The 8,435-nt window shown below is 40.0% G+C and overlaps 1 pseudogene; it reads right to left on the reverse strand.

Moving 5' to 3' along the window:
• Nucleotides 1-852: 852 nt before the first annotated feature.
• On the reverse strand, nucleotides 853-8,146 carry LOC124707603 (annotated as a pseudogene).
• Nucleotides 8,147-8,435: the final 289 nt, after the last annotated feature.

The following is an 8,435-nucleotide window of genomic DNA, read 5'->3' on the forward strand; positions in this document are numbered from 1 at the left end:
GTTGTGAGTACCCTCTCCACTCTTGAAAACCCTTGACCGCCACAATCTCAGCGACGGTGCCGTCCCGCGTGAGCTCTGATTCTTTTCAATCTCATTGCGGTGTCGTCACTTTTAGCATTTTTGCCGTTGTGGTTTTATTTATAAATCATGGTGAACACCTGTTTTGAGAGAGAAGCAAAATAATGTATGATTGAAAAAAGGACTTAAAGGAATGTTAAACATGGCATATAACAGTGAAGGTATTACATAAGTTATAATTTCAGAAGAAATGTTACATTAATTATACATAATAGTTTAACCTTATTGGTGAGGAACTCAGGAATATTTAACCGTTTTGGCAAGGAGCTGCTTCTTCGTCACTGAGGCAAAAGGCCTTCCTACAGGCACTCAACTTCTCTTTCGCGAAACTACTTCTCTTTGTTTTGAGAACATTACAATCACACTAAGAGCTTGAACGTATAATCTCTAAATATCTTAGTTTTTTTTGGACGAGAATGTTCCTTTTTTTAACAAGAAAACATCTGGTTTCTTCTTCACTTATTTTCTCGACGTATACAGCATATTAAGTGCCAAACGCGACATTAGGCCAGGTATGCATGGCTGCTAAATTGAGCAAACTATGAACTATGTGATGACAAATTTGATGGTGGCATTCCAAGACTAGAAATCTAGAGCAGCTGTCACCCTCAGTGGCTATCGATATTATCAGGAACAACTGTAGCATCCAGCAACTCGTTGGTACAAACTTATAAGAAATGACAGCCAATACCAGCTTTGTAGCATTTCACATCTCGTTAGCTTCAAGTAAGAATGCAAACATTCATCAAGAAAAAAAGCGAGTAGGCATGCACATTCATCACCAAAAAAGGAGAGCAGGCACATGTCATTTCTACTATAAATTCCAACCCAAAGCCGTGAGAGTTACAAAATGAGAAGAGATAATTACTAGTCGCTGTAGAGCACACCGGCAGAGAGTCTAAGGAATGTTGAATGGCACTATAAGGAATCTTACTGAACTGTAAGTCTATAAAGCTATGGTTTTTTATATATATTTGAGCTCCTTCTAAGGCTGAAATACAGTTGTGAGCTCACATAATGCAAGTAGCCATATTTTTCCTGTCGCAAAAGGCATCACTAGAATATACACCCCACCAAGGAGAGATGGCGAGGTAAATGATTCTTCTACCCGATAGATCAACAAAACTGCAAGATTGTGTTTCTCTGGTCAATGCTGTCTATGAGAGTCTAGGAACAACAGTCAGTTGAGACGCATGGGGTGTTCTTGACCTCTTCGGTAGACTGTCAACTGTTTCTGAAAGGGGAATAAATGTTAGGCCATATGATCAAATCATTTCAAGGACTTCCATGCATAAAATATGAGGCTGACTGTTTATTCCCGTTCAGATATGTAGTAAATGCACAAGTGCACAACTAAAAGACATTACACAATGCTACCATACCTGAGCACAGCAGAATTAGATTGCATCTAACTTTGTTGTATGAGCAAAATCACTGGTTAAAGTCTCCAATCCGATAATATGCCCCTCCATTTTCTTATTTTGCATGCTTGAAATATCTGTGCTGGCATTGATGCTTTCAGAATTCAGGCAAGCAGATTTCATAATCTCGGCAGTATCGCAAATATCCATTGCATCAGACGAGAAATCTAGATGCTTCTCGATAGTTTTCAAGACAGCCATTCTTTTGGACCTTGGTCGATATGCAGGGGAAACATCAAACTTCCCCAAAACAGCAGGCAGCCGTTGGTCATCAAGATTGCCCAAGGACAAAAATGCTGCAGTTTTATATGAATGTGGGCTATCTGTACTGCATATTCCTAGCGGAGTGTCGAAAGTATCACTGTTCATATCAATCTTGAAGTCACCATCTTGCGCAGGTGTTGGTTTCTCCCTTCTTTTTCTCCTTAGTATTGAAGGAGTGCCTGGGAATTTTTCAGCGGCACTTTTCAATATTGACTCAACGCTTAGCTGATCTGATTTTATTTTATTCGTGGGAGAGGGAGTAGCATAACCACTGGGTGTCTGAAATTTATCCTCATGGTGTTCCGGTCCATAATATTTTGAGAAAACTGGGGAATGAACAAGGTCCGTATCTTCTAGCATAGGGATCTGATAACAAAGAGAGCCAAAGAAGGCTCTTCCACCTTCTGACTTAGCTGGTCCTGAATGTTCCAATTTATTTGTTAGGTGATCAGTCTCGAGGACCTTCTCATTTAATAAATTCATTTCCAGACCCTTCTCAGAAACAAAGTTTAGCTCCATGTCCTTGTCGTGACCAGAAACCATTTTCAGCCCCATTATTGCTAACGCAGCAGCAGAATCATCAGCTACTGATGACTCACGTGAAGTTACTGGTTCAGCAGTTGGCAGGGAAGAGAGAGAAAATCTGAGCAGCCCTTGATATTTTTGAGACTGCATACCTGCGGACTATGGGTAGGGTCAGAGTGACCAACTATTACCGAGCGGTCTCGCAAACTGATATCTGGTTCTTTATTCAAATCAATATGGTTATCAGAAGGTAGCAACCTTGCTACCTGTTTCACATCATTATGAATGACATGTACTGGAGCTGGAAGGGCAGCCCCGGTATTATAGTCATCTAGCCTTTTTTTCACTGAACTGTTCCAATGGTTTTTTATTGAGTTATCTGTCCTGGAGGGATGAACAAACTTAAATCAGTACAAGGTAAAATATAAATAGTTGTGCAGTTACGGTTCTTTGATTCAATGAGGTAATTTCTACTAACGAAAAATAAGAACTCTTGGTGCCTGAGACCATCGCATAATAACAAGTACGGTAATACATTCACAAGCTGTACTACAGGGAATCAAGCATATGTCCATTTCAAATACTCGAGGAAACGGCACGTATTTCCATTTTCCCATACTTATATTGGAAAATTTACTCCTTAATAATCTAACCACAAACAGCACAACCCACAATGTTTGCTCAGAATAGCAAGTGGCAGAACCACTAACTGTCTACCACTATATCAGGTACAGGTTAAATCCTGTATATGGTGAAAATTCACAATTCCAACTTATTAAGAAAATGCTCAGACTAGTATAACTGGTATAACAAGGTAAGCACAAGAGGTATGCACCCTCAAATAAAGAGGATAAATAAATGCGTATATAGATAACTTGTGCAAAAAATCCTGCATTGGAGATTCTGTAAGAATCTATAGTACAAGACATCCAAATCATGTGTTTTTTCTATTCCATTTTCTAATTTCTGCAATCTTAATAAGCCCAAAACTTCAAAAGGACTCAAAACTGTCCAAATCCAAACAAAACTTTGACTAAAATTATAGTTGGTGAGGTAAGACAGAAGAGAAATCCTAACAGTAGTCCCGGAGAGGAACAAGCTGCAGCCAAAAACATGCAAACATACTAAGTTTATCGTTCCAGCAAGTTGATTCACAGAGCTTGCTGCATTTCTCTTACTGGACATTATACACATATTATCAAATTGACAAGCAAAAGGATTAGGTATAAATTATATGCACGAACAACATATTTTCCAAGAGGAAGGAATAAAGGATGCTGTGACTTGGTACCTTCCAGGAAGAAGTTTTGCAATTTCTGCCCACTTATTACCATGCAAACGATGGGCCTTCACAAGCACACGCTCCTCCTCAACAGTCCAAGCTTCCTTCTTTATTTGCGGATCCAGATGATTATGCCATCTAAATTATATGAGCAGCATCAAAAGTAAAGTTAGCTGCATGTTATGCTATGTACTTTATTCTGGCAAACTTACAAATAAAACAAATCAAGTATGCAAGAAACTTAACTACGATTACAAATATTAAATATGTAAATAATATTCAACTAATAGCTCAACCTATCCCAATGACTAAGAGTTGTTTGTCAGAACTAAGTAACAAACTAACAATGTTCTAATTAAATTTACTCATGTATAAAAAACATTGATGTTTCTGATGTTGTACTTAAACCTATGAAATATCTAAGTTTGGATCTAAGAAACACCATTCACATTTCAAGTATGCTTCAAACTGAGAAAGTCTGACTTTGCAGCGGCCATCGGCAAATCACAACATCCCTTATTTGCTCAATGCGACAAGCCGACAACAGAAAATCATGGCTATGTCAGAGTACACAGAGTCAAAGACACCAGAAGATAAGTCAAACATACACTACTCACAAAAATAAAATAAAAAATGTTAAGTAAAACCTAAAACAACCAGAAAAGAGGATGTCAGCCAAGAGATCAGCTGTGCTCCCAGGATGCAGTTGCACAGGAGTGCTGCTCACAGCTGGACTAGTGGATTTTGAGGATCAGAGGATAGGACCTTTTGGGATTAGCTCTTGTATTGTGGGCAGGAACTAGGTTTTATGTTTGTGGGACATTCTCTAGACACTCGGGAACAATCTGAACTAGCAAGATCTTATGAACTGCTAAATGACTTGTTCACCCTTTAGTTAAGGGTCCTGCATATAAACGAAAATCTGAACCCTTGTCGCTGAGAACTGGAGTTTCGATTATTTCTGGGACCAAATAAGAAAATGAACTTCACATGTGTAAGGTTTCTAAATGCAGCTCAATATAGCCAGTAACCTCAGTAAGTAACATCCAGTTTCAGTCTCTCAGAAGTATAGGAAGAAACATTTTTTCAATATTTTACAAAATTTATCTTAAACAAGGAAATAAAAAAGTAACTAATTACGAGGCCTATGAATATGAGAGTGCATTGCATGAATAGTTTGTTGATTACACAATCATACATGGTACATCATTAGGTGAATACCTCTCTCGGCATTGTTTACCAATACGACCATGTAGTGATCTTGCTATAATGGACCATTTTGTTGCCCCAAGCTCCTTTACCTTCTGGATAATGGCATCATCTTCCTGTAAATGAACTCAATGAATGCACATAATATAACATATAATATGCAGACTTCGATTTGGTGGGAGAACAAACAACAAAATTTGCCGAACCTCTTGGGTCCAAGGTCCTTTTATAAGTTCAGGGTCAAGAACTTTTTGCCATCTGTGTAGACATTGTACTTCTGTCCTATCAGGGAAAGATTCAGCTGCAAACATATACACAAAAATTCTTCTATGAGATTATGACACTTTTAAACATATATTTTACAGTTTCCAAAAGTAAGCAAGAAATATACCCATGCTAACTTTTAGTCTTAGGATTTCTATAGGGTCCAACATGAGTTCTACCTCGAACATTCAATATATTAGGACTAGATTTTTTTTAAATGAACATGCCTTTCACTCTCAACCCCATCAAAACCAAATATAATAAATCTAGGAAGAAATATATTCACATAAATCCTCATCAAACTGTCCCCTTTTGATCATATCAAATAAGATAACTGACAATCTACGATGCTACACTGCTCCTCAGCATTTAAGGCAGCATAATTTGGATTTGCAAATGTCCTGCTGACAAATTGGGATGTGCATTAATTTCAGGTTTCTTGTTTGTAACGCACCTCATAGGAGGACTGTAACAAAAAAAAACTCAAAGGTCTTTTGTGTTTTCGTGAAGAAAAAAAACCCTGTGCAACTTCAAAATTATTCCACATGGAAAGGACCAAAGTAAGGCTACGAAGCAAGGGTGGTGCGACACATTCTTAATGTATATTAATAATACTTTACTAGATTCACAGTCAAGGAGCCTATTCCTCAGCAAACTTCCAAGAGAGACCTTACTGCACGTATTTCCTGCTTCATGCCTACTTATATATTCCTAGCCATCATCTTTCCATTTCTTTCACACAAAACAATGAGGACTCTCTCCTATGGCATGTGGTTAAAAGAGGAACAGGTCCATCAGCAAGTTATGTCAGTAAGGAGATAATACAAATTAGTAAGTTAGAGACAAAGTACTTATATATTCCTAGCTATCATCTTTCCATTTCTTTAACACAAAACAATGAGGACTCTCTCCTATGGCATGTGGTTAAAAGAGGAACAAGTCCATCAGCAAGTAATGTCAGTAAGGAGATAATATAAATTAGTAAGTTAGAGACAAAGTACCCAGTTGGTTTTATGCATATATTCATGCTAGGGTAGGTGTTCGACCATATAAGGATGGCATTACCATCTGTTTTCAAAATCAAAGATTAATCAAAAGTTTTGTAGTTTCTTATTAACATCTCCAATCAGAAGGTGCAAAAGGCTATCTTCCACCAATCACATAATTCATAGGTACATTCATTGCATGATAAAATAAAACCATAGAATTAATGGTTATTAACCCCTAGTTTTTGGAGTTGCTAGATGAACATTGAGAAAAGGATGCAGAGCACAAACAAGAAGCCTACCTATCTTCTTCCAATTTTTACCCTTGAAAGCATTAACCGCATTTCGCAACGTCTCATCCTGCAGCCAAAATAAGAAAAGCTAGGTAAAAATACGAAAGAACCCAAAAACAATATCAGATGGAAGATATCAAACAGTTTAACAATTGATGGTTGTATTACAGATACACTACATAGATTGGAAATGGAGTAGAAATCTGCTATTTAGAAAGAGTAAATTCTAACCTCTTGCGGTGTCCAGCCACCCTTAGCTCTTCTTACAGGGCCACTTGTTCGCCTGGTATATGTAAGATTTCATCATCGACATAAATAATACTCCAGTACAAAGTATCCAGTTAAAAGATGGGCAAGTAAGCAAGTTTCCGTGACACGGATTTCTCAAATCTCAAAAATGACTGCTGTTTTTCTTTCATTAAACACATCACATGAGCATGGAATGACTTATCACTACAGGGGCCATGAGAAAACCTATAATTAGTTGAATATATTAGTATGAATCTTGTTCAAGGAAATTACCATCGTATACATGCTAAGCTTTAAAAATAGATTTTTTCTAGGATTAGGCATGCAACTGATGAACCAAACACAGCCATCAAATTTCGACTGTTTTCTAGAATTATGTTTGAGCTACCGAATTCTAACTTGTAGCAGCATGCACCACTAAAAAATCTTATTGAAAACTATTTATCTGCAAACACATATTTCCGTGACACCAAATTTACGGGAATGTATAGCAAGTTAAGTGCAAAGAAACCAAATCAATACATGCTTGCAGAGTAGGACAATGAAGACATCAGGAGCATAGCAGACAACAAAGAACTCTTTCTTTATCTTCTAAAAGAGGAACAATTTGTCTACACACCGAATATGATAACCATTCCAAAAGAATGTCTCTCTTCATGAGACCATGGTGATTGAGTACACCATAGAGCAAGCTACAGACAGCAAGCAGTGAAAACACAGGCCATTACAACCAATATAAATCGCCAGTTTGAGGATCACTGAGAAGCAATTTTCAGACTGATTTCTAAGCCAACAGTATGTAAACAAGATTATCCAATGCACCATCATACTAACTGGCAACTGAGCAAGCCAACCAGCACACTTCCACCAATGGGGCCTCAGAACGATTTCATTTCCAAGCAATTTCCTCCCAACAGCTAGAAAATTAACTAAGCACAAAATGTTTCATCTAAAGAAGAATTACGAAGTAATGCCTCGTAACATCCAAACCAAGCAAAAGATAGCCACTAAAACGGTGAAACCTCATGAAATGTGATGGTACTGAACGGAATTGCACACTCCGACGAATAGGCATTGGCTAAGCCACACCCACCTCATGTTTCAGTTCAGCTGATAGCCACTAAAGTACAGATAGCCCATTTTCCCAATTCAGTGCAAAGTACAGCTACACAAGGTCCACGTTTTCTACAGTTGGTAGGCGTCCAAAGATGGCAAATTTTACCGACCTGCTGCACCATTTCAGAATCCGACCCAATTGCATCTGCTAACTAAAAATACCCCAAAAGAATCTACCCGAGCCACCACCCAACCCGGTCAGGTAGGCAACCGCTAGCTAGCATACCGAACAGCAGAGTAATCAGACAGTTGGACAGAGGAGGAGGAGGAGGAGTACCTGCGGCCGGACATGGCCTCGGCCGGGCTGGACCCGAACCCGAAAGGCGACATCCTTGCGAGCGCGCCGTAGCTGCCGCCCTCGGACGCGGACGACGGGGTCGGCGAGGCCAGAGTGAGGCGGTCCTCCGCGCGCGCCCCGTCCCGCTCCTCCACCTTCACCGCCGCCGCCATCGCGCCCATCACCATCGCCACGTCATCCACTGCGCCGCCGCCGCCGCCGCCTGAAACCGCCAGGGCAACAACAAGAACGACAGAAAGAACAGAAAATCAGAAACCCCCGAGGGAAACGTGTGGAGGAGAACAGAAACGGAAGGGGCGCCGCCGCCGCCGCGGACGGACCGTGTGTAACCCCCCAGATCGGTGGGGGGATCGGGAGGATCGGGGCGGGCGGGGATGGCGCGAGCGAAGGGAGGGGCGGGGCGGAACCCTAGGCGGATCGGGGGCGGCAAAGGAGCGAGCTTTGGTGTGG

This window comes from Lolium rigidum, chromosome 4 (genome assembly GCF_022539505.1).
Source record: "Lolium rigidum isolate FL_2022 chromosome 4, APGP_CSIRO_Lrig_0.1, whole genome shotgun sequence".
NCBI classification, from domain to species: Eukaryota; Viridiplantae; Streptophyta; class Magnoliopsida; order Poales; family Poaceae; genus Lolium; species Lolium rigidum.